This window comes from Ambystoma mexicanum, chromosome 7p (assembly GCF_040938575.1).
Source record: "Ambystoma mexicanum isolate Mex_15411 chromosome 7p, UKY_AmexF1_1, whole genome shotgun sequence".
Taxonomy (NCBI): domain Eukaryota; kingdom Metazoa; phylum Chordata; class Amphibia; order Caudata; family Ambystomatidae; genus Ambystoma; species Ambystoma mexicanum.
In genome coordinates this window covers 143811772-143838416 of record NC_090939.1, presented here as the reverse complement: position 1 = coordinate 143838416, position 26645 = coordinate 143811772, and the positions used below count along the sequence as shown (strand labels likewise).

Genomic DNA, 26645 nt, shown 5'->3' with positions numbered 1-26645 from the left:
TGTGGAAAACATGAATTATAAAGGTAGGGCTGGTGAATGTTTCTGCTACCAATATATCACAGGGAAATTGATGTTTAAGGGAGTGCCAGTTCCTGTAACACTGAATCAGACCTAGAGTTCATACTGCTGTTGCAGATTATATATGCATGCAAGGGCCATCCCGATTGGTGGTGTTAACATATTCCAGCGACTCAGGAGTGTAGCACAAGAAGGACTGTTCTTTACTTTTCTCTTTCTAGCACTAATTGATTTTGGCAGGTTGTTGCTTATGGTGGTGCTTTGGCTTCCCAAGAACATTCAGCCAGGTATGAGGCTGCATTGGCCCTCACAGTACTGTAGGGGGGTTTTAAGACGATGTTGGCCTGGGGAACGGGGGATAGTCAGCAACATTTCTTGTGTTGCAGGCAATGGGGAATGACAATGTTGAATTTCTTCTGCCGTTTGATTAGGATTGCTGCAGCATGTCAGAGTCCAAGGATAAGGGGCCTAGAGCAAGGACCATGTCTACATTGAGAGGCTTGGATTAATGGTTTGAGTAACTTGAGGCATGATAGCTGGCACTAGGCCACCTGTTGCCTTGGAAACAAAGGGGAGAGATCGCAATCCAAGGTGATTCTCAGTGCTGACATCTATGTAAAAAGGTGTCCATCTTCAGTTTCTTCTACATGTATATGTTTGTTTGTTTTATTTTTTATAATGCGCAAGCGTACCGGGGGGTATCAGGGCGCAGCCTTTACAAGAATTTTCAAAGCTTGCTTACAGTACAAAGAATATACATAATACAAGAATAAAGTACACCAGTGTTATATACAAATCAGTAGTAGGCCAACAGTCTATTATATACAGGTAAGCAGGAAGGCACACGTGGTTACAGTTTGTGCAGGTAGCGCTGGGCACTTCATAGTCTTAGTGGGTCTCCAGTTTCAGCCAGGAGACTACCAGGGAGCGGAAGTTCTGATAGGGCAGGTCTACTCTAAGCTTTGGAGGCAGGGAGTTCCACAACATAGTAGCTTTTACCGGGAAGCTGTTGCCCCCTATGGTGGCCCGTTTGTAGTGGGGAATAGATACAGTTTTTGTATGCAGTTCTGGTGGGTCTTAATGAAGGAATTGTAGGCCGTGCCAAGTTTCTTTATGCTGAGTGTAGTACCCAAGATGATAAATTCTGTTTTATCATCATTCAGGCATAGTCCATGAGTGGCCGTCCATGCCTGGATGATGATGTACACCCTATTTAACAAGGCCAAATCCTTTCCATAATCTCCAGAAAGCAGAAGGAGGATCTGAGCATCATCTGCATAGTTAGTGTAGGTGATACCGAGATGATCCAAATCATCGAAAGGGGGCTTTGTAAATATGTTGTATAGTGTGGGGGAGACACAAGAGCTCCGAGGAACGCCACAGGTGATAGGTATGGGGTCTGCTGCAGCCGTGGGAGAAAAGACCCTTATGGTCCTACCGTTAAGGAAGGATGTGATCCAGGTGATGGCCTCCGTTGAGAAGTGAGCTGAAGTGTAGAGGTGTGAGCATAGGACAGAGTGATCCACCAAATCGAAAGCTGCAGATAGGTCAAGGAGAAGGAGTAAGGCGGCTTGCCCATTGTCTCCGAGCAAATCGATCTGGGCTTTCAAATCAATGAGAGCGGTTTCGGTCCCGTGTTGTGGACGGAACCCAGATTGTCTAGATCCTAGGAGGTTGTGTTCTTCCAAGTGCTTCTGTATTTGTACATAGGCAACCTTGTCCCAAATTTTACGTAGAAAGGGAACGGTCGTTATGGGTCGGTAGTTTGTGGGTATGGCTAGGTCGAGTGGGTTTTTTCAATAATGGGAGTACCCAGGATTGTTTTAGGTTAGTAGGGATGGATCCAGTAGCGAAGGAGACATTAATCAATTTTGTATTGAAAGGGGAGAGGTCACGGGCAGCATCTTTAATGAGCTGTGCAGGGCACAGATCTCCCTGGCAATTGGACGGTTTCAGAGATAAGATGATTTTTTCAACTTCCAATATGTTGACTTTAGAGAACTGGAAACGGGCTAGATCAGTGGGCATGAGCTTGTCGGGAATTTTTGAGTTGAGGGTGTCATTCAAGGAGGCTCTTTTGCTGGAGATTTTACTTTGAAGAGTCACAATCTTATTTGCTAGGGCATTTTGAATTTCTGAGCACCAGCTTTTATCTTTGGTGCAAGTGTCAAGGGGTGCTATGGGGGTTTCTATTTCTTTGAGGATTAAAAAGAGTTCTTTCATGTTGGATTTAGCTTGGGATATACGAGAGTCAAATGGTGTTTGTTTGGCCAGGTAGATTTCTTTTTTGTAAAGTGCAGCTAGTTTGGAGAGTTTGAGTTTGAGGGGGATTTTTTTCAAATGGCCTCGCAGTTTCTTTTTTGCTGCCTTAGGTTTTTGATGAATGGTATGTACCATTTGTTGAGGTGCGTTTTTGGTTTACTGGATCTGAGTTTGAGGGGGGCGATGCGGTCCAGCGAAGTGGCCATAATCTTGTTATATTCTTCAACCAGGGACTCAGGATCCAGGTTGTCTGGCAATGTGTTGAGAGTGGGGAGTAGATTTGGGATAAGTCTTTCTGCTGTCATGTTTTTCTTATTTCTGGTGAGGGTGGGTGGGACCTTAATGGTAGGCAGAGGTGGAGGTCTATCGTTGGAGAGCATGAATGATATCAAGTGGTGGTCAGACCAGGCTAGAGTTGAGATATTTGTGATATCGACTAGGCAATTGTAGTCGGCCACCCAGTCAAGTGTTCTGCCTTTCGAGTGTGTTGGTAACGTGCATCTTTGCGCGAAGCCTAATTCGGTGAGAGTGTTGGCTATGGTGCTAGCGGGATGGTCTTCTGGGTCATTGTAGACCAAGTTGAGGTCTCCTAAGGTGAGTGCTTGAGTGGAGCTTTTAAGGTTGCTAGATAGAATAGAATTGAGGTCTTCATCGAAGGTGCCAATGGGGCCTGGTGGGCGGTAGATCAAATAAATGTTAAGAGTTTGGGTATTAGTGAGTGGTATTTTGACTAATATTTCACAAGAGAGGGCGTCTATAGAAGTAGCTAGGCTCATGGTAAGACTGCACTTATGGATAATGGCGACACCACCTCCTCTCGAATTGGGGCGGTCTTGTCTCAAGATAGTGAAGTTATCTGGGACTGCCAACATGAGCATAGGGCCTGCTGCTGGGTGTAACCAGGTCTCGGTGATGGCGAGGAAGTCAAGGTCTTCTGTAAGGATTAAGTCTGCAATTTTTGTAGCATGGGCTACCAACGATCTGGTGTTGATCAAGGCTCCCTTGATCTTAGGACCGACTATGTCTTTGTTAGTAATGGCTATCTTTGAGATAGTAGTATGGCGCTTGTCCTGTGAAATGCACTGTGATCTTTTAAGGCTTAATTGTAATAGAAGAGTGTTTGATCCATGTCAGTGCTGGACCAACAAATTGGGCCCACCTGCTTTACGTCTTTAATCAACTTGGTATATGAGTTTAGAAGGCGATCCATGCATGGTTGGTGGTGAGGATTTGATATCAGTGTGCAATATGCATCAAGCACATTGCCTTACACTTAAAGGTGAGGAGCAGCCACTGAGTGCTCTAGGTACGATTAGAGCATGGTCACAAAGTTAGAGGGTAGGCCTAGTTTTGAATTTCTTGCAATTATTAGTGGAACCAATATCTGCTGTATAGGCACAATCAAGCTCAGGTGTAATAGGAGCGGTTATAAGATTTCTGTTTTGCAGGGATACTATCCAAGAGATCTTGTGTCACAAATTAAAATTTAAGATTATTTTTACATCCCGAAGCAACTTGTTTGAAGGCGGTGCATGATAACCCACAATACATGAATATTCTTTGATCATTTGAGTAACGAGGATCTCAAAATATTACTCCCTGACCAACGATTTGCCCACAGGAAATCAATTCTCAGAGAAATGCACATCTTGTATTTCTGGTCTCATTTTTGAACCATTTGTGCTAATCACTTGGCAAACATACAGACCTGGATGCCTTTCAAGCAGTTGTAGCGTGGGGGTGGAACGGGCAACCGTGATTGCAAGTCCACAATCAAACCTTCAGCTGTTGCTTCAGACGTCTTAGTGCAAGTTGATGGGAAAGCGGTTTCTTTTGCAGCTTTCCCCATCTATTTCATTGACGCTCAAGCATATCTGCTGAGTCTTAGGAGAGCCTCGCCTGAGTTTTGGGGTTCACTCCATTGCTTATTTGTTAATTTTTAAGCACTTAGTCCTTAAGGCTAAGTGTTCAGCACTGCTACTCTCCCATATGGATAGTGGCAAAGGGAACCAGGTTTTCCTGTTCTTTTTACTGAATGGACATTTTTCCCCCTATTTCATGAAGCCCAGATAGGCGGGTGGCATTGGTAAGTTTATGGCAGAGGTAGGAAAAGGCTGTATATGAGCATCCTCTTTGCGGGCTCAATGTACATGGAACTGATTTGGGCTTAGAAAGGGCCTTCAGACTGGCCCAATACATATCACAAACCTTATGTCGGTCATGACTAACAGAGTTTGAATGCTGCACCTCTGCCAAAAGGTGGTCTGGGCCCCCCAGCCCAGGATTTTGACTAGCAGAAGAGGATCTGAAACCATTCTTTAGCCGAACACTGGAGCCAAGGAAACAAGGCATGAGAAGCTACAAAAGGATGCAGAAAGACTACTGTTGGGACAACCATTGCCCAAGCCATCTACCACTAGGCAAAGGTCTGCACCAGAGGAGACCTTCCACTGTACCTCCCCCGCTTGAACAGGTAGGCCTTGTAAGCAATCGATTGAATGCAATGCTCTTCATCAAATAATCTATATTCAGAATGGCTTTACAATGAAATGTCATGCAATTCATGTTAAATCTAAAACGACCAAATGTTTTATTGAAAACCAAAATTAGCTAATGTAAAGGAGCCGCTGCATTTATGCAGACATGTTAAAAGTGAACATGCAGTCTTTTACAACATGTATTTCTGTATTCTGCATTGAAATGATAGACAGAATGTTAACTGCCATTCACATGAGAGATTTAATATAGTTTTGAACAGAACATTGTATTATTTGAGTGTTATTAAAAGACAAGGTAAATAGCACATTGCTGTTACATGTGTAACCAAGTGCCCTGTTTGACCAAGTCTGTGGATGTTGGAGTTGGAGTTGGAAAGGGGGCACGTCCTCGTTGGAGAACGGTAACTTCTGTGGCCCCTTTAAGAGAATTGAAGCGCGGTGTTCCCCCCCCCCCATACCTCCTCATGTGCGTGCTAAAGCTGCTCCCAAATCCATGTACACCAAGAGGGGGACCTGAGCAAGACTGAAATGGCACCAAGACAGTCAGAAGCTTTAAGAACCAGAGGGAGTTGGGATCTCCAGTATGGCAGACATGGTTCTCAAAGCTGCGGTCCAGAACCGGATGTATACGATTTGGCCATGGCACAATTGTTCATTGCCGAATTGACAGTGGTCAATTCGGCCGCAAAAACATTTTTGCGCCAGCCAAATATGGCCAACCTGAAGTCCCCCCCACCCCCCCAACAGTCCCTCTTACAGTCCCCCACCCACCCCCTACTTACCTTTTTGGCATCCACTCATCTTCTGACCCTGCAGCGTCAGATCCGTCCCTCCTACAAGGGTCGGATCCGACGCCGCAGGGTCCGCTTTTCCTTTTTTTCCTCGTCCTCCACCTTCAAACCTCCGGAAGCGGGGGGACACCCCTGTTACCCCCAAAGGCCATCACTACCAAACATGGGGAGCTGGGGACACCCCTGCAACTCCCGCTTCCCAATTTTGAATTCGGTCAGATTTACCGTACAATCAATTGGGACCAATTAGTTTGGGTACGACCCCAGAAACATGCAGGCCCAGAGTATGATGATTCCTAAGTTCTCCATATGAAATAACTACACCAGATCCCCATTCCACCAGAGGGAGGCTGGAAGGATGAGCCACAGCCCTAGAAAACCTCAAGGACTTAGTTATTGGGCAGTGGCAGTAGGAGGAAGAGCTCCTTCAGTGCTGGCTGGAGAGGAAGAGAAGTAACTGGAATAGGAGCATGAGGCAGGAGACTGGAGCAGAGCCCCTTGAGCATGGGGAGTGCAAGAGGCAGAAGGGTGGAAGAGACCCAGAAGGCTGGGGTAAGGAGGATACAGGATGCTGCATAGAGAACGTAGGAGGCTAGATAAAGGCAGGACAAAACATGGGGAGTTAAGAGATCCCGTGGGCTGGCAGGAGGACCACCCAAGAGGCTAGGGAAAGGAAGGTCCAGAAAGTGGCAGATACATAGGAGAATTGCTGTGGTTATGAGGAAAGTTCCCAAAGGGGCGAAGAAGGGGCCCAAATGGGTGAAGAAGATGGAGAGGAGAATAAACGGTCCTATGTGAAAATATATTTTTTAAACAATCTTTTCACTTAAAGACCGATTTAGAAAGATCACTGTGACCGCACGGAGCGGTCTTTCTAAATCCAACTATCACAACCCTGCCACACACAAGTGCGTGCAGGGGCCGACAGGCAGGTGGAGACCCAGAAGCGCAGGACTAGGAGAACGGGTAAGTGTAAGGGTGCATGTGCGTTTGCGTGTGTGTATTTGTTTTGGTTTGGGAGAGTGCTGGATGGGGTGGTGGGGAGGGGAAGAGGGATGGGGCTGACAGATGGGGGTTCGTCGGTGCATGTGTGTTGGGGTGTGTGTGTGTTTGTTGTGTGTATGTATGTGTTTTCATTTGGGGAGAACGGGGTAGGGGGTGGTAGGAGGATTTGAGGGCTTGGGGGATGAAATCCCTGAATACGTAAAAAAAAGAAAAGGGAAACCGCAGTTTAAAGGTCTCAAGAGAAAAAGACCTTTACAGTGCCGGTTTACTGATCAAAAGAAAATTGGTCAGAGTAAATAAGTCTTTTCACATAGAAACGAATAAACAGCTAGTGAAAAACTATTGATCAGGGATGGATGAGGAAATGGAGTAATGGGAAGGGGCGTAAATATTAAAAGCGCAGAGAAATCTCGGGGATGTGGAAAAGGAGGGAGACAGAAAAAAGTGTAGGAGGCATACATTTTGTATCCTCCAGGAAGTGAAGGAGGAGAATGTAGGAAAAACTAAAGAAGTGAGGTGGAGGACTGAAAGGACAAGAAGGGGGGTATTAGAGCAAAGTGGGGAGCAGAGAATTACACAGATCTAGGTGATGGACTTAAAAGATAAAGGGCACACCCAAAAAGACAAATGACAAAAAGACAAAGATTTTTGGGGGCAAACATTTATTTATATTTATAAAGCGCTCACAGCGCCCTTGGACATCAAAGCGCTGTTCCAAGATGATGTCATAGTTGAAGAACATGAATGGGCGGTTAGGTTACTTTGGCCCGCAAAAAATACATGTTTTTGTACATATCTTAGGTAGGAGGCTTGGTTACATTCGCCCTTCATAGGTTAAATAAGCGTGAGAGGTTACAGTGTACATGCTTAGTTACATTGGTTATACAAGTGTGGACGGCAGCAGGGTTACATGTTGAGCTGCAGTCATATACATAAAACAGTTGTTTGGTTAGGGAAATAGAGCCATACTATGGTGGTTATCTCTAGAGAGGTAAGCATGAGGGTAAGGCATTATCAGTTGTGTATTATTTAGGCAAACCCTTTAGTTTTGATAGCCTTGCGGAAGGAGAGATGAATGGGAAGCTGGCATCACCGCCTCTGGCACGTTTAATTCTTGGGACAGGCAGTAGGTTGACATATGGTGTTTTTGTAGGTCTTGCAGCAGGAGGCAGGCTGACTCTGTGGGAGACCAGACACCAGTGGTGGAGAGAAGGATTGGAACAGGCCGCTAGAGGAGCAGAACCCAGACAGAGAGGAAGGAAGTGGGAAACTTAGTGAGAACCCTGTCCCAGCGTTAGGGCAGCCTCCGGTCATCTTCCCGGCACAAATCCATCCTAGAAGGCACGCCTCATGACACCACATATGGAATCCACCCACAAGCTCCAAGTGCAGCACTAAGATTCAAGGATAAAACACTATGGGAACTGTGGGAAACCAGGTGCAGAACCTCTTAAAAACTAGGACTCTGAGCTCCCAATCACTGGGTGAATTATTCTGGGACACATCCGGCCCCTAGACGAATGGAGTATTTGCAAAACTATTTGGAGCACTTTACTTTCAAGAGAGACACTTGCACTTGGATAGGTGTTCCAAAGTATGACCTCATCGAGGATAACCATTGTGACAATGTTTAGTTTTACTCGAGCCCAATTTGTTTATTTTGACCACATTTGTTAATAAAACCCTCTGTTAACTCAATTCCCTTATCTGGCTTAATTGTTGATCAATGTGTGCTCTGTGTCAAATGGAACACAGTTTATATATAGCTCATGTAGCTTTAATGCACTGTGAACTCTGGTTCAACTAAACTGAGTTTATGCAAGAGCCCGCTTTCTTGAAACCAGGAATGCAGATGCCCCATTATCCATCTTGGCATTAAAAAAGGAATGACACATCTGTGTTTACTGGAGATAAAGGTCTGTCAAAAATACACATAAAAAAGAAAATCAAAATGAATTACAAGCGCAGGGTTTCATTGATGTGTTTTGTATAATTATCTGGGAGGTGACCCTGGTAAGTACACTGATAGTAAGAAAATGCAGTCCCTCCACAAACACGGACCTCCAACCTGGTAGAGCAATGAAGCTTCATGTAGAACGTGTCTGTTCCATTAAAGGTAGTCATTAAAAGGCTCTGCGTTCATGGCAGCAGTTGGTTCAGTTGATGCCAGGACCCCAGCAACACATGCAATTCAATTCAAAGCTAAACTGGACAGTAGGATGTGCGCCGACTATTGCTTTTAAAAAGGACCAGTTGCAAATAACATTTTCCACATTCATTTTAGGACCATTAGTCTGCTTTGAAAAATAAAAATAGATCTGAATTCAGCAGAATAAGGGGAGAATTGCAGTTTATAATAAAATGGATGAGTTATTTAGAAATCCACATATTTTACTAGATCATGCATGCAATCACAAACAAGGATGTCGGGTTACAGAACATTCTTGCAAATGCCTGTATATAAAACTCTTATTACTAGCATGTGTCCTTACCTAGAAATGAGCCATGCTGACACCAACTGACATTTCAACAGTTTTTATTCAGCACTTTACAAAATGTGTGAGGGTTGTTACAACTCAGGGCAAACAAGGCTTTCAGGGAATTTGGCACCAAGGCCGCCCCTCTCTCTTACTCGCTCTTACTCCCTCAGTCTTTCCACCTCCGTAGCCAAGTTATCCGTAACGAAAGATAGTGCTAGAGCTCGGTGACATCTACTATGTACATCTCCACTTAGACTCAGGGTGACTACCCTAATTTGCTGGCTCCAGTCTTCCATCCTCCGTCCCCCCACTGGTCTCTCAGTCCTCCTCCTTTCACCTTCTGACCTCACCCTTATGCAAGCCACACTAAACTATTCCCACCTTCCCTGTAAATACCCTTACCACTTCCAGGATATGCCAACTACCACTAACCAATGACTTACCTGGCTGAGAGTCTGTGACAGGGGAAGAACTTGGTGAAGCTTCAAAGGGGCTTGCAAGTTCTGCCCCCTTCTCCATGCAATCCTTCCCTGTTTCTGAGATGTTTCCTGCAGTGGGTCATAAGGAACACGTGTTCCATAATGTACAGGTCTATTTGTATTATATAGTTCCCTGGTGGGCTAGCACCTTTACATTATAGGGGTTCCATGGTGGTTTAGTGGGTCGTGGTCCTCTTCCCCCCCTTATGACAAAGAGAATATAATGGGCCAATTGAAGCAAAGAGGAGGACCCTGGTAGTTGTAAGTGAAGGGAACCTATTGCAGGCTCTGTCCAATCCAATATGTCTAATGGTGCCACATTGGTGGAGTTTGCTGGGTATTTAAACTCAAACACATTTGAAGAGGAGTTTTGTGAAAGCAGAAAAGTAAGAGCAGGTTAGCAGATTGGCGTTTCACCTGAATATAGCTGATGTACCATCTCCTTAAGAAGGTATTTTCCAGATAGGGCTGAACACAGAGGCCTTCCCTAAAACAGAACCAGATCAGAGAGGGATTTGGGAGCAGGTGGACAGACTGAAAGGAAGATGGCGGTAATGTAGTAAACTGGTGGATGTTACCATCTATCCTGGGTCTTTGTAAGACAGAAGTGAATACCATAATGACAGATAATTTAGAAAATATGTCCCAAGAATTAGAGAAATCCAATATAAAAATGTAATATTTTAAGGAACCCTGTTTACAAGCTACGTCACTGAATGGACAACTGGGCCTGAAAAGGAAAAGTTGTGGAAGTATATTTAAAATAGATTATTCTAGAATCTATCATTGCACATTTGTCTCAGATAGTATATTTAATTCCCTGGGTTTTCACAAGTGCAAATTATATCTGGGTTTGCAAGTGTGCAGTACAACATATCTTACAGATTTGCAGGGATTGATAACCTCGGCATGTGAAAACCATAGTCTACATACAAATATCCTGAACAGAGTTACCTACTCATTAAAGTGGACCAGGAAAGGAGGTTAGTTTTTCTCCTTCATTCCAAAGAAAATAATGTCAATTTAAATAACCATCACTTTTTCCAAGTAACAATACATTCATTGCCTAGACTTTGTAGCAGAGGTCTACTTGGGGCATTCATAGTTTTAATGTACATTAATGCTTGATTTTTTTTCAGAATTGATATCAACGATATGAGTCCTAATTCCAACCAGATAATAGCCATAGGGACACACACAGGTAAACCCAGCATTTTCCACCAACATTTGCCCTTCAACACCTACAGCCAAGAGCAGTTTCAGATTGTCAGACCATCTAAATCATACAATATGGCAGGACAAAAACATTGATGGTACAAACGTCTGGCTCCCTCGAAAGAGAACTCGCCAGAACGTTTCATAAACTGCCATATCAGTCCTATCGATTGCGCTGCTCTTACTGAGCCTTTGTCATGAATAAAGCTTCAGGCTCAAGAAGATTTGTGACCCCCTTTGTTGTTCGCAAGAGAAGGTGTGCTCCGACAGGTTCTGGCCCTTTAAGACGAGGATTACCAGGCGCATGGAAGTTGGCTTGGCAACGCTGGCGTCCTGTCATTTCTTCATTGCACCGCCTCCGGCGTGCTGCTAGCACGTTCACGTGATCACTATGCGCTCACGTGATTGTTTAAATAGCGCCGCCGGGAATCACTCGGTGCTTCTGAACTTCCTGGTTTCCAGTGGTGTTACTTTGTATCATTGAATCCTGTGTACCTTCCCTCCCTTTCCCCGCCCATCTTGGAACTGCATTCCTGTGTATCGGATTTCGAACTGTCCCTGGATATTGCCTGTCTCCTGCCTCCTTGGTGTTTGAACTTTGTTTGATCTATTCATTGTACTGCTCTGACCTCGGAACGTCCACGGATTTCGAACTAGCCTACGTTTGTTTGCCTTATGGATTGCTACGGACGGCCTTTGAACTGCCTTGGTTTACGGATACTTTGGATTTTGGTTCTGGATCTTCCTTTTGGATTTGAAACTTTGTGTGTACTTTGAACTTAAGACTCCCAGTGAGTCCTCGTTCCGTCGGGATAGTTTGTTTGGATTCTCTGCATTCCTCTACGGACCCTCGAATCATCATTGCCTCAACTGCTCCAGTACAGCTTCCTTCACGGTAAGGGTGTCTTGAGTTTCCCTTTTTGTAATCATTAGCCTGTCAATTCCAGTAGCTAGCATTTATTGTTTACTTTTCTTATCCACAGGGGTAAACTGGTAGATTGGCTGGTTCATTTCTTTGGGTTTGACAGTGTTTAACTCAAAGGTCAGTGTTCCGTTATTCTTTGTTCACACTGTATTACTGTTACGGATTGTGGATAACTTAGGTCACTTTCCTTACAGTCGCTTCCAGTCTACCTATACTCCTGTGTCGGTGCGCACCTTATCCTGAGTACTGCAGCCATCCTGGCCTTCGTTTGGCATCCCATCTTTTGGCTACTAAATCGCACTGGTTGTTCACTTTCAGCCAGCGGGGTATAATAGTCAGAAGAATTCTTCGGCTACACTACGAGGGCAATATTCCCCCGACAGCCTTGTTGTATGCAATCAGCATAGCCCCTAGTTCTTTGAAATTCCAGCCTTAGGTATTTGTATTTTCCCCACATAGTAAACGGTGTCTTCCTCCACACTTAATCTCAGTCTACTTATTAGACTTAATAAAGAGAATCACATTGGTTTTTCTCTCGCTTATATGCAGGTGATTCTCCCTGGCACTCTGCCATAACTTCTTTACTGCTCTGGACACCCCAGAGTAAGTATTTTCCAGGATCACTAGATAATCTGCGTATGCCAGAACGGTACACTTCTGTTTAGCTACTCTGGGAAGGCATCCCTTCGCCTTCTCCAAGATCTTAGGCAGATCTGCCAAATAGATGTTAAATAGGAGAGGTACCAGGACACAACCCTGCCTCCCCCCCCGGTAACTGCTATAGGGTTGGTCATGGCACATATTCCATTTAGACGGATCCGTACAGATGTATCCACATGCAGCATCTTTACAAAATGGAGCAAAGACTCTGGACAATTATGCGCCTCAATTTTCTGCCCTAACCTCTGTCTATGAACTGAATCAAAAGCGCCTGAATATCTATGAAGACAGTATACAGACCTGGGCTCTCTGGGCTACATACTTTCCATACAAGATGGTCCATCATTCTCAAGTTTTGTACCGTATCATAGCCCAGTCTAAAACCAGATAGAAATGTGTCTAATAGGTCCTCATCTTTCGCATATTGCTTTAATCTAGTGAGTATAGATGCTGCAAAAATCTTGCCAGAAGAGTCCAACATGGATAGCATTCAATAATTTTGCAGGTCCAGAGGGTCCTCTTTTTTATATGCTGGCACAGAAATCACTGTTCTCCAGGAACGAGGTAGCATACCAGTACGCACAACTTTATCGAACAGTTACTTCATTACACTTGGCCACAAGGTCGGATATTGTTTAATGATGAAATTAGTTAGCCAATTTGAGTCTTGGTGCTCTAGAGGATTTTAGCCACATTATCAGACTTAATATTTCCCCCTGATCTATGATAAATATAGGATCTGCTCTATATCTGATCAATATTTTTGCCATTGACCATTTTCCCTGTAAAATGATTTAACAGGTGAGCGCTCCACTGGGCCTCATCCATCATGTTTATGAATGCACGCTTCTTATTCCCCTTCATCTCACCCAGCATTTGCCAAATAAATCTAAAATCACAGGAACATAGTACCCCCCCACCCCACCATTCTCTGCCAGCCTGCTCGTTTACCCAAAGCCACCAATGAACCCAGTTGTAGTATTTATTTTGAATGGCTTGCATCATTCTCCGGTAATAGCCATCACTCTTGATTCCGTTTTACATTAGGGATCTCACGCTGCATAGATCTTTTGCAGTCCCTTATGGCTCTGTCATAGTCTAACAAATTTTTCCGAATAACTACTACAAGGCTTTGTGTATGGAGTGCACAATGTTGTGAGAATCATAGGAACCAATCCTCCATCCCCTTTGCACTTAGATGTTCAAGTTCACATAGAGTATGAGGGAATATAATATATAACTCCTGGCTTTCTTTATATTTCTCGATGTCCATCTTATGTAGCTCCCCGCATGATTTCTGTCCACTGCACCCATTTTGTAAGTTCTATTTCCATTATTCTCATAATTTAATATGAGATTTACAACAGCATGGTCACTGAAGTAGTGTGACTTAATATTCAAACTCTGTACCACAGACAGTGGTACAATGTTTGTGAATATATAGTCTAATGTTGCTTTCTTTTTCCCCGATCTCCATGTATATTTACCCAGACAATCATTTTTTTTGGCCTAGCATTCAACATTATTAGCTCCAATTTGGACATAAAATTCACCCATACGATTGGGTATGGCCTGCAGCATGACTCTTTTCTTGTCAACATTTTCATATTCCATGTGCTTCTCTGAGCATGCACAATAACAATTTAAGTCCCCTACTATAAACATCGATTCTCTACCATCTCCCTATGCCCATTTAGCCAGCAGTTCACCAAGTGTGTCTAAAATATCATCACCCATATTTCGTCCCGGCGGGTTATGGATATTCACAAACAGGGCATGAGATGAATAAACATAAAGTCCCACGTGCCAGCATATATTCACTCATTTCACCACAGTCCACTCTTTTAGATTGAAATTGATGGCCAACACCTACTATTAGCCCTCCATACGCTCTCCTTCCTCCTTTTTTTGGCCATCTGTTGGTAGAAGGTATAACCAACCACCAAATCTTTGGAATCTAGCAATGTTTCTTGCGGCAGGAATATACGACTCTCTGTTAAGTCTTAAAGATTCCTCGGCTCAAAATAAGTGGCTAAAGCCTTAAGTGCTCCAGGAAACTACTGCAATAGATCAGTGTGTACTTGATGTTCCCTCCAATAGTCTGCCAGCCATTTCATCATTTGTTGTACTTCTATATTTGTTGGGGGTCTTCACTGTGTTGGTTTGCTTGACAGTACTCCCTTCCATGCCCCCTTATTTTTTCCACACTCTAGAGGCACTTCTGAATCACCCTGATTAGGATCTACATCTAAGGCCACTCCCATAGATAATAAAATGGATTGGTACTTCCGCATCAGGGCTACCGTACTCGCATTCTTGCAATGCACATTGGAAACCTCTGGATTTACACATTTAAGTGGTTCAATAAAATCAAAATCTTTAGTCACTAATACTCACAATTGTGGGATCTCCTGCAAAAAAGATAGCAATGCTGAGCAATTAATCCACTTCCCACTCCTCCTTTGATGCAGTCATTTTATATTTAAAAAATCTTTTAATTTGATCCAGACCCATTTGGAACATTCCTTCCTTTTTCCTCTCCTATAGTTTTCCCACGGATGACCTACGACCCTCCCCCGAGTCTGCCGTCAACATAGACGTTACATGTATTTCTCATTTTCACCATGTCTGTCGTAGCACCTTCAATATTTCCTAGCACAGTGTCATCTCCCTCATCCACCAAGCTACTAGTAAGCATCCCAAACTGTTTGGAATTGCGCTTCTTCACCCACGCAGCCCTTTTACGCACCCTGTTAACACTTATTACTTTTTTTTAAAACTTTGCTTTTTAGTTGGCAGAGGCATAAAGCATATACATACATCAGAGCAGTCAAAGCATTAGGTACATGCATAAGTGAATACAGGGGTATACAGAAACAATAAAACGACAGCATGGTGGGGATTGCATATCACGGGACAAGTCCCTGAGCACTTCAAGGAGGAGGCTGGGGAGAATTACTGTGGAAGTATCATCTAAGCCATTCAAGTAACTGTTGAAGGCGGACCATATGTTTTTGGGGCGGGAGCGAGCTGGGATCATTTCAAGAAACTCTTCTTCACAGTTTTGGGACCACGTGAGCAGATTTAGCCATTTCTGGAATGTAGGGGGGGTGGGACTCTTCCAGTTCTGCAAAACACATTTTTTTAGCTACTATACAGCCAATATTTAGGAACTTAGCCATGCTCCTAGCCCCCTCAGTCAGCCATATCCCAAACAGAACTCCCAACGGGTCAGTGTCCACCACAGAGTCAGTGATCTCAGATAGCGTTTCCAATACCCTGCCCCAGAATGCAGTCAGGCCCGGGCAGTTCCAGAACATGTGCAAATGGTCAGCTCCCTCCGCGCCGCAGTGAGGGCAATGTCGTGGGTCAGCACGCGCAAAGCTGGAGATCCTGCCTGGGATGTAGTACAGCCTGTTTAATAACAAACTGTATGGTTCGATAGCGGAAGTTTAAGGAAACCATATTGGTATGAGAACACATCTTCTCCCATAGGTGGTCAGTGAGCTCCAACTCCAGCTCAGACGCCCAGTCGTCTCAGGCCTTGGAGGGTCGGGGGGTGGGAGGGGAGTGGTCAGTAAGAGTTTGTAGAGTGAAGAAACCACCCCACGAGCCCCACCCGAGTTGGCGATGTAGGCAATCCCAAGGGAGTCCGGGGGTTCATTGAGGAAGTCAGGCCATGCATCTTTGAAGGCGACACAGAACAGATAGACCTGCAAAGTTTCCAGTGCGGAGCCCGAGTGACCCGGCCTCCACGTTTGTGGCGTTATAAACTGTCCTTCAGGGTAGAAGTCAGTTAGGGCGTGATATCCCAGGTCCTCCCAGCGTCGTGCCAGTGCTGTGTCGAATGTGAGTTCCAGCCCGGGAAATCGCCAGGCGGGGCGCCATTTGTAGTATGGGTGGTGTTCGGTGCAGGTCTCGAATATCCGGCCCCAGGCTTGCACCGTGGCATGGACCAGGTTGATGGGTGAATTAGGTATGTACTGCTGGTGTAGAATTAAAGACATGTTGGTGCCCGTTGCCAGTGTTTCTAGCTTGACATGGGGGACGAGGTGGGGGCCCGGGATACCAATAAGAGGCGACCTGTGCCTGTGCTGCGATCCAGTACCGTAGCATATCGGGGGCGGTGAATCCCCCTCTATCATGGGGGAGTGTCATATCTGACCATTTTTTATGCACGGCACCAGAGTGCCACAGGAATTGGGCATACAGCTTGTGTAAGTTTGTGAAGTCTCTCTTTCCAGGCCAGATGGGGACATTGGTAAATATGTACAGTAATTTGGGGAGCAAAATCATCTTCACCAGTGAGAGTCTCCCGGCTAGTGAAAGTGGAAGGGTGCGCCAGCGCACCATCTTGTCTTCGGCTTTCTCTGCCGCAGCCAGGTAGCTGTCTGCCAATAATGTGTCTTTGGTCAGGGACACCTGGACTCCCAGATATTTGATCTGGTCAGGGGACCAGCGGAGCGGGTACTCAGTGGCAGGTTGTAGCGTGGAGCTGGTGAGGGGGAAGATTACGGATTTAGTATTGTTTATAGTGAACCCAGAATGTGTGCCTATACGGGTAATATCGCGCAAAATTGGGTCAAGGTGAACAGCCGGGTCTCTTATAAACAACAATACGTTGCCGGCAAAGAGCGAAATTATTTCAGGGGAGTCTTTCAGCCGTATACCTTTTATGCGAGTGTCGCTCCCTTACATAGTCCGCCATTGGCTCTATTGCCAGGGTGAATAGGATAGGGGAGAACGGGCAGCCCTGCCGGGTACCTCTAAAAAGGGGGCTCAAGCCCGACGTCTGGGAGTTGACACCGACCCTGGCCACCAGGGAGGTATACAGTAACTTAATGTATGTAATCATGTTAGGCCCTATGCCCATGGTTTCCAAGACCAGCCCCATGTATTTCCAGGACACCACGTCAAATGCCTTCTGGGCATCTAGTGTGACTGTGACTGCACTCGCCCCTTGGTCAATACGCGACATACCATTGAGCAGCCTTCTAATGTTATGGGATGTGGACCTCCTAGGCACAAAGCCTGATTGGTCATGATGGACCATATATGACATGACCGGGAGGAAGCGATTGGCGATTACTTTAGCGAAATATTTAGTGTCCAAATTCATTAACGAGAGGGGCCTGTATGATCCGCACTCATCGTTGGGTTTACCGGGTTTAAGTAAAACCGTTATAACGGCCTCACGCAGTGTCGGGGGAAGGGACCCTAGTCGTAGTAACTCATTCCATACTTCAAGTAGTTTGGGGGCTAGTATGGCGATGTGCTCTTGGTAAAATTCTGCGGTCAGCCTGTCGGGGCCCGGTGCCTTGCCCTTAGGGAACTTAGATATGGCCTCAACTATTTCATCTAGTTGGAAGGGGGAATCCAGTTGGTCTCTGGTTGCGGGGGAAATACAAGTTGTGGGAATCTGCTCGAGGAGGTCTCGCATAAAGGGTGTGCTGTGTTCGGGGGGCTGAGAGTATAGTTCTGAGTAGAAGTCCGTGAAGACTTCCAGGATCTGCTGGTCAGATCTCTGCGCTGTTCCCGGTCTGTCCTTAACGCAAGTGATCCGAGTTTGGCCCCACTCACCCCTAGCCAAGGCGGCCAGTGTTTTTCCGGGCCGATCACCCTCTCCATATTTCCGCGCAGCCTGTGGGGGGCTGAAGTATTGCACCTCCCTAGTGGCTTAAAGAATTGGAGTTCTTTGCTAATTTGGAGAAAAGTGACAGGGTCAACTGACTACAGGTGGGCCCTCTCTAGTCCACGCAGTTTGGTTTCGGAGTGGCCAAGGGCTGCTCGTATAGTCTTAAGGACTCCTGCCTCCCTGGATATAGACATTCCCCTGATAAAGGCTTTGAAAGCGTCCCATCAGACTCCCAGGGAGGTGGACCGGGGTGTATTGAGCTCAAAATAGGACTGAATATCGGCAAGAATGTCCGCCTTAAATACTATGGGCCTCATTACACGGATGGCGGTAAGGATTTACCGGTACCGGTAAATCCTTACCGCCTTTCTACGAGGTCCCTTTGCGGGTTGGGGATTTAACACCTGCTTTTTGCAGGCGTTAAAAACCAACCCGCAAAGGGACCCAGGGAGCTAATTACGGTACCGCAATTTGCGGTACCGTAATTAGCGCCTTCCCCAATCCCATTGAGCCCTATGGGGCAAAAATGGGAATGGGGAAGGGCAATGGTGGAAGGGGGAATTACCGCCCCGCGAACCTTGGAATGGGGCGGTAATTCCCCTTTCCGCCAAGGCGGTGCCGGTATTTTACCGGCATTAACCATGGCGCTAACAGCGCCACGGTTCTCCGCCATCCGTGTAAGGATGCCCTATGTCTTGTAGTGCAGAAGACTTGAACCTCCAAGTGTTAATGGTGGGGGGGAGGTACTCCCAGTTCCAGGGACATCACGATCGGTGAATGGTCCGACAGAGTGCGACTCAGAGTTTGAGTTTCCACCACTCTCCCGAACATTGCGCTTGACAGAAGGAACATGTGAATTCTGGACGAGCTATCGTGCACCGAGGAGTAGTGAGTGTACGGATAGGGGTCTGGGAGCTGTGCCTGTTCTGTCCAGTGTAATGTCTAAAATGAAGTTCATACCCCCCCCCCCCAGATAATATGCACCCCCACATAGCCCAGTAGTATAGATACCACCTGGTCGACAAAGTCAGGGGAGTCCACATTAGGGCCATAGGTGTTCACTAACAAATATTCTCTGTGAGCTATTGTGCAGTACAATATAATATATCTTCCCTCTAGGTCTATATAGCTCTTGTGGAGTGAATACTTAAGTGATTTATGAATCATCGTCAGTACCCCTCTGGCTCGGGTCGAATAGGAGGTGGAATATCTGTGGGGACCCCATGATGGTGCCATACACTTGGTCATGGGGCCCGTGGAATGAGTTTCCTGTAACAGTAGTATTTTGCATCCATGTCTATTGGCGTAGATCATGATTTTACACTCCTTGGTGTAATTACTTAAGCCCCGGATGTTCCAGGACATCACTGTGGTAGGCATTCTAAGAATCTAAGGAACATTCCACCACTGTCGCTGTAGTTTGCAAATGGGGGGGAGCAAGCCCTTAAGTGGGCGCCCCGATGTCGTGTGGTCTGCCTCTGCCTTTTACAATAACGTTTTCCAAAACTCCAACCTTACCTCCCCCCACTCTCACTGCCCTCCCCCAACTTGCAGTGCATATCCCCCCCCGCCCCCCCCCCCCCAAGTGCGGGTACAACCAATTAAATCGACACTCCCTGAGAAGTAGAGGTCAAAGGGCAATATCCAATGGGGATATGCTCCTACCATGGCCCAACTGGGGCCAACCAACAGTAACACCCAACAAAACATGAAAATTGCAATTGCAGCGAGGTGTGCTTTTGCCGTGTGGACGGCCGTCTGAGCGTCATATAGGACAGCGAGAGCTGTCGAGGACAGGTTCTGCGGTAAACAGATCCTATGTCAGGCCCCAAATTCAGTAGGCTATTGGAAACGGGATGGGACTGAGGAAGTAACTAGGGCTCATGGCCAGCTCCACAACCCGAGAGGGAAATGGAGATCAATGTCCAAAGCACAAAGGGTAAGCCCGAAGCCGGGTGCTTGTAGAAGGGGCTGAGTTTGCTGAGTTTGCAGTACATTATTGTCATTGACACATTCAAGGTGAAGGATTACTAGACGGGTTAGGCCGCACTAGGGTAAGATACGCTAGGTCAATCATTGGCGCGGCCATCAGCTGGATCACGAAGAGGGATGTGCGTCTCAATGAATTTCACCGTCTCGTCGGGTACAGTAAAAAAGTACAATTTGCCATTGTGTGTAATTTTGAGTACAGGGAACAGGATGGCGTACGGGACACTTTGTTCCCTAAGCAATTTCTTGACCCCGAGGAATTGACGTCTCTCCTGTTGTACCGCTATTGAAAAGTCTGGGAAAATCCGGACGGTGTTGGCCTCGAGGCGTAGGCCTCCCTTCTCACGCACCAGGTGGAGAATGAGGTCCCTGTCGAGGTAATTTAGAATCCTGGCGATGATGGGCTTTGGGATGTCGCCTGGTTTGGGGCGTGGTGACAAAGCTCGATGGGCACGTTCGACGGTGAAGTAGGGCGAGAGGGCTGGGTTGCCGAGCAGGTATCGGAGCATGGTTTCAACAGCGTCCTCCATGCGCCCTTTCGGGGTGTTTTCAGGGACCCCAATACTACGCAGGTTGTTTGTTAGAGCGCGTGTTATGAATCGCTGCCGCGTTCCCCGTCTCCAAGCATCTCCAGTTTGGCAACGCTGGATGTTACCATGGAGACGTGGCTTTTCTGCTGCCCGTGTTTCAGGTAGTCACATGACATGGCGATTACGTGCACTACGCGTAAGGTAACGCCTCCTCCTTTAAATACGATTGCCAAAGGTTTAACGCTGCTTCTAATTAGCGTTTGTCATACCATTACTTTGATCCAGATTTCTTCCACCTTTTGAACTGGGAACGTTCCTCAACCTGTCTATCGGATTACCCTTGGATATCAAGTTGGACTGTGGCTAGCCGTCCCGTCGGCTTGCCGCACTTGCAGCGGCTCCTCAGCAGTAGTCCCGGCTGCTTGCCGAGCCCCCACGCTGCCTTTGTTCTTTCAAGCCACCCATCCTGCTAGTGCGATGCACCTTGCAGCGGCTTCCTCAGCAGCGATTCTGCCTACCTGCTGAGCCCCCACGCTGCCTTTGTTCCTTAAGGTAAGCCTGCCTGCCTGCCCGCCTCTCCGGCTGTCAAGTCTCTGTGCTGCTCAACAAACTCATCCCGAAGCCCGTTCTAGACGGATTCGAACACTCCTGTGTTTGGAAGTTACCAGAACTACCCGGGGAACTATCGTGTGAACTACTGTGTTTGGGACACTTTTCACCAGCAACCGTGCACTTTCTGAACGCTCTCCTGTAGTGCACCATCCCGGACCTAGGTTGCGACCCTCGTTCTGTTCGGGCTAGTCTTCCTATCCTAACCTTCCTGTGTTATTTTTTCCTTCCGTTGCTTAGTACATTCCTTCCTGAAAACAACTATTGGGTAAGCCTGGGGTCATTGGTGTTTGTTTTCCTGGGAATCAAGAGGTTATCATTCTTACCTATCCTTCCTTTGTTTCTAGTATTCTTGGTCCCAGTCTAACCACCCTTAGTTGCCATAGAGCCCTATCAAACCCTTCCTTCAGGTACTGTTTGGTCTGATCTTGAATTAGTCAGTGACGTATAATTGTGCTTTTGTTTATTTCTTACAGCCTGGGTTTGGCAGTGTTGATTTCCCCGCTCTTTTGGGTAATTGATTCCTCTGACTGTTTTTGTTATACAGCAAAGGGGTATGTTGCCTTAAAGAGGTCCTCGAGTTGAGGAGGTCTGGTTCTGGATCGTACCATTGCACACTCTAGCTTAGACTGAATACTTACCGGAGCTGCTCCCTCTTCGGTTTTATCCCAAGGTTGAGCAACGCCCAGACCAGTCCAGCAACTGGTGAGTAACAGAATTAGAAGCCGAATACCATGGAACCTGACCAGCCCATGGCAGAAGCTATGGAGCCGGTCGATCCCAGGGCAGAAATCCTGCACCACCTCGCAGAATTGCGAATGGAAATGTCTACCACGAAAGCTGAATTCCAGCAGCGAATAAACGAGATCCAATCAGCTATATCTGTTCCTCCTAGGCGGGAGGGAGGAGCTGGGGCTTCCTCCTCCAGTGCGGGTTTTCCTACACCCGCTCAGGAGTCCCCGTCCATTGTGCTTTCAGCCCAATTCCCACTGGCTCCTCCTGACCATTTTATGGGGGATCGAAACATTACCGGACCTTCATTAACCAGTGTAAATTACACTTCTTGTGTCGTCCTACCTCATTTCCTACATACACCACTAAGGCGGCCTTTGTCCTATCGCATTTGGGAGGTACGGCCGCCTCTTGGGTAAATCCATTGCTGGAATCAAATAGCCATGTTCTTTACAATTGCGATGCCCTCCTGACCACTATGAGTCGGGTTTTTGACACCCGTTACACCTCACAAGCTTCCAATCTCGAACTACTCAAATTGAGACAAGGAACCACGCCTTTGCTTGCCTATTTGGCACGTTTTAACCAATTGGCAGCAGACACAGCTTGGCCTGAAGATAAGAAATCTGCGGTGTTCTATCAGGGTCTCTCCGACGGGCTAAAGGATACATTATCTACTGTACCTGTGGTGCCCAGTGCCTTTAATGAACTATTAGACATGGTTCTTCAAATAGACGCAAGAAGGGCTGAACGCAAAGGAGAAAGGACCCAGCATTCCGCTTTCTATCCCAGACATCCCCACAGCTGGGATTCCCACCCCGGAACGTATGCAGATCGGAGCTGCGCGAGGGCCGCTGACTCCGGCACAACGTGAATACCGCCGTACTCATAATTTGTGCATGTACTGCGGATCCTCAGAACACTTGTTGCCAGAATGTCCTAAAAAACCAAAGAAGAAGGCGGGAAACGCCAAATCCCAACAGTAAAAAGGGTCCATACATCGGGAAAGTCGGTTTTGGACTCCCTCTGTTCATCCCAAACCCAGACTGCATTGATCAAGCTACCAGTTACCTTCACGGGTGCCTTGAAATCTCCTGTTCCCATCTCAGTGGTCATTGATTCCGGAGCCACCGGAAATTATATCGATCAAGGCTTTGCCGCCTCCGCTGACATAGCATTGACAAAGAAACCTCACCCGGAAAACGTGAGTGCAGTCGATGGATCAGCACTCGTTTCAGGATTGGTTGTTCAACAGACAATACCTATTACCATGCCCACGGCCAAAGGCCATACTGAAGACATATGCTTTGATGTCATCCAAGCCCCTGCCTACAGAGTGATCTTGGGCATCCCATGGCTTAAACTACATAACCCATTGATAGATTGGTCCTTGGGCCTGGTTCAGTTTCCATCCGTTTTTTGTAACGGCACTTGTTTTTCCTCATTAGGTATTGTTGATGACAATCCTAGCTGGTTATTATCGGGATTATCTGCTCACATAGGGGCAGTAACCAAAACATCTATATCTCCTGTTCCTCTCGAATACACGCAGTTTCTCGATGTGTTCGACAAGGGCAAGGCGGAGACCTTGCCTCCACATCGTGTTTATGACTGTCCAATCGATCTGGTACCAGGGGCCAGGATTCCATCGGGATGTGTTTATTCATTGTTTATTAAAGAGGATCAGGTACTGAAGGAGTATTTGGACAAAGCTCTTACTACTGGGTTTATCCGCCCATCCAAGTCCCCAGAAGCATCCCCGTTGTTTTTTGTTCCTAAAAAAGAAGGGGACCTACGGCCCTGCATTGACTATAGAGCATTGAATGAGGCAACAGTGAAAAATCAATATCCATTACCACTGATTTCCACTCTTATCGATCAATTGGGCAACTCCAGCGTGTTTACCAAATTGGACCTTTCGAGGGGCTTATAACCTTGTCCGCATTAAGAATGGTGATGAGTGGAAGACCGCCTTCAAAACCCGTTTTGGCCTATTTGAGTATCTAGTGATGCCTTTCGGTCTCTGTAATGCCCCTGCCACTTTTCAGGCGTTTATGAATGACGTGTTTCATGACATCCAAGACCGTTTCGTTGTAGTTTACCTCGACGACATACTCATTTACTCTGCCTCAATGACGGAGCATGTTCAACACGTTTCAATTGTCCTACAGAGACTAAGAGAAAAACACCTATATGCCAAGGCCTAAAAGTGTGTCTTTCACTCCTCGGAGGTGGAGTTCTTGGGCTTTAATATCACCAACCAAGGCATCAAGATGAGCCAGTCCAAGGTCAAAGCGGTCTTAGAATGGCCTATCCCGAAGACAGTCAAAGAACTGCAATCATTTCTTGGCTTTGCCAATTTTTATCAGTGTTTTATTCATTCATTCTCGGCTATTTCAGCTCCACTTTCAACCTTGACCAGTTCAAAGGTCTGTTTTACCTGGAACGATGATGCTCAGTCAGCCTTTGATACCCTGAAGGAGGCCTTCACCTCGGCTCCTCTGTTACAACATCCTAATCAGGACATACCTTTCTTTGTTGAAGCAGATCCCTCAGGGTATGCCATAGGCGCCATACTCTCACAACCCTGTTCACCAACAGGGGAAATACATCTGGTTACTTTCTTTTCCAGAAAACTTACGGCTTATGAAAGGAATTATCCAATCACGGAACAAGAACTGCTCACCATTAAAGAAGCCTTCATGGAATGGCGGCACCATCTCTCGGGTGCCAGAAATGTGGTTACTGTCTATTCAGACCACAGGAGTTTACTGGCATTTAAGACCATGAAGTGTCTCACCGCCCGACAAGTTCGTTGGCACTTGTTTTTCTCGCAATTCCAGTTCATCATCACTTATCGACCAGCACGCCTGCATGTTCCTGCGGATGCCTTGTCAAGACAGTCGGCCGATGATAAACCATTCCCAAAAATCCGATGCCTTTATTGGGGGAAAAGGTGATATGCGGGTGCACTGTCCAACCCACTCTACGTTCCATCATTGAGGATTGGGTGATTTCCAACCCATCCGAAATAACATTGCTTAACTTAGACATTCAAGGGGGTCTTCCGTTCAGTTTCGTGGTGGAACTTCCAACCGTTAAAGGAATGAACACTATCCTAGTAGTAATTGACTACTTTACCAAGTATGCAGTCTTCATCCCTTGTGCTAGTATATCTAATGCCCCTACTCTGGCTGAGTTGGTGCGTTTGCACATATTTCAGCATTTTGGTTTGCCTTCTATTGTATCTGACAGAGGGACGCAGTTCACCTCGCGATTTTGGAGGGCTCTTACTTCTTCTCTCCTTATAGATGGCCGGTACTCCTCGGCATTCCATCCTCAAACGGATGGGCAAACAGAACACCTCAATGCTACTATGGAGCAATATCTGAGGTGTCTTTGTCTCCAGTTTCAGTTCTCTTGGCTATCAGCCTTACCTCTGGCTCAGTTTGCATACAACAATTCACTACATACCACTACAGGGGTGTCTCCTTTCTTTGCTCTGTATGGTTTCCATCCACGTTCCTTACCCTTGGACCCTTCATTACCCATGGACAACCCTGCGGCTTTGACTAGCATTAGAGATATGGATCAGCTACATCGAGATGTCCGGTTGCACTTGCTACGATCCCAGGTTAGTGCTAAAAAGTCTGCTGATGCACACCGAAACCCTGCCCCGGTCTATACCCCGGGCATGAAGGTGTGGTTGTCAACTTGAAGATCCCGGGTGTAACGCTCACCTGATTCCCGCAGAGGCGCCGGTCTTGACTGGGTGAATGCCGTATCTTCAAAGGTGATGTGTAACACACGGTTGGCTCTTTGGGCTGGACCTCTGTGCACTGTATGTCTGACTCGAAGAGTAAGATGTCTGCAGATAGAAAATATGGGATTAATGAACTGGGGTTATTGGGTGCCTCTCTCCTCTTCCCTTTCTCTTCTCCTGTAGAACCCCAAAGGTTAACGCCCTCACCTTAGGTAAGTGAACGCTGAGCTCTCCATCTGCCTCGGGGCAGGGTGCCGTAACCAGTTTCTTCACTGGATAAGGGTGCAGGCCTCTTGACCTCAGAGGACTGCTGTCCGTCGTTAACTGCACGAACGGTAAGTTCTGGGCACTTCAAATGTCTTAAAAGTCTTTTGTTATGATATCTCTTGTTTTGCAGGGTTCCGGCGATGGCGGATGGCGGGCTGATGAGAGTTGAGGATCGAACCCGCGTGAGGAATAGAAGCGCCTGGAAGCACGTAAGAAAGCGCTTGTAGCCTGCTTCACGATGCGCACTAACTGTCCCTTTTATCTTGCAGGTACAAGTTCGGAGCTTTAGAGAAGCTGAAGGGTGCTGGAATACCCACTGGATTCGGCGTGGGAAGGAGTAATGGCACGTGAGTAATAAAGTTGCCCAATGTCTTTAAACGCACCTTCTTTTGTCTTTCAGATGCGGGATGCAGCGCCGAAGGCCTCCGGAGCGTGCGAAGAGCCGGTAAGCTTTTGTCTTTCAGATGCCGGAATGCAGCGCGAGGCGTTGGTGACAGCCGATGGACCAGGTAAGAGATGCGCTGCCACTGAAGACCGTAGTGCTAACCTGTTCTTTCTTTGTCTTTACAGGTGCTGCTGAAGACTGGATTCCAGGATGGTAAGCCTTTGTTCCCTTAGGCCCAGGATCAGAAGCAGAAGACACGATGAGCGTTCTGCTGCAGAGAATGCAGAATAACGCAAAGCAAGATTCATCCATCGAGTGTGGTTTAAATAGCCTCCTGTAGTGCTTAGGTGTCTCCTTCCACAGCCACGCCTAGGTAAGAAAAGAGTTCCTGCTTTCCAGAAG

The 26645-nt window shown here is 46.5% G+C and overlaps 1 protein-coding gene across 1 annotated transcript in view; it reads right to left on the bottom strand.

Moving 5' to 3' along the window:
• TMEM39A (transmembrane protein 39A) overlaps positions 1-26645 on the bottom strand; it is a 632890-nt gene that overhangs the window by 93915 nt on the left and 512330 nt on the right. The window lies entirely within an intron of this gene.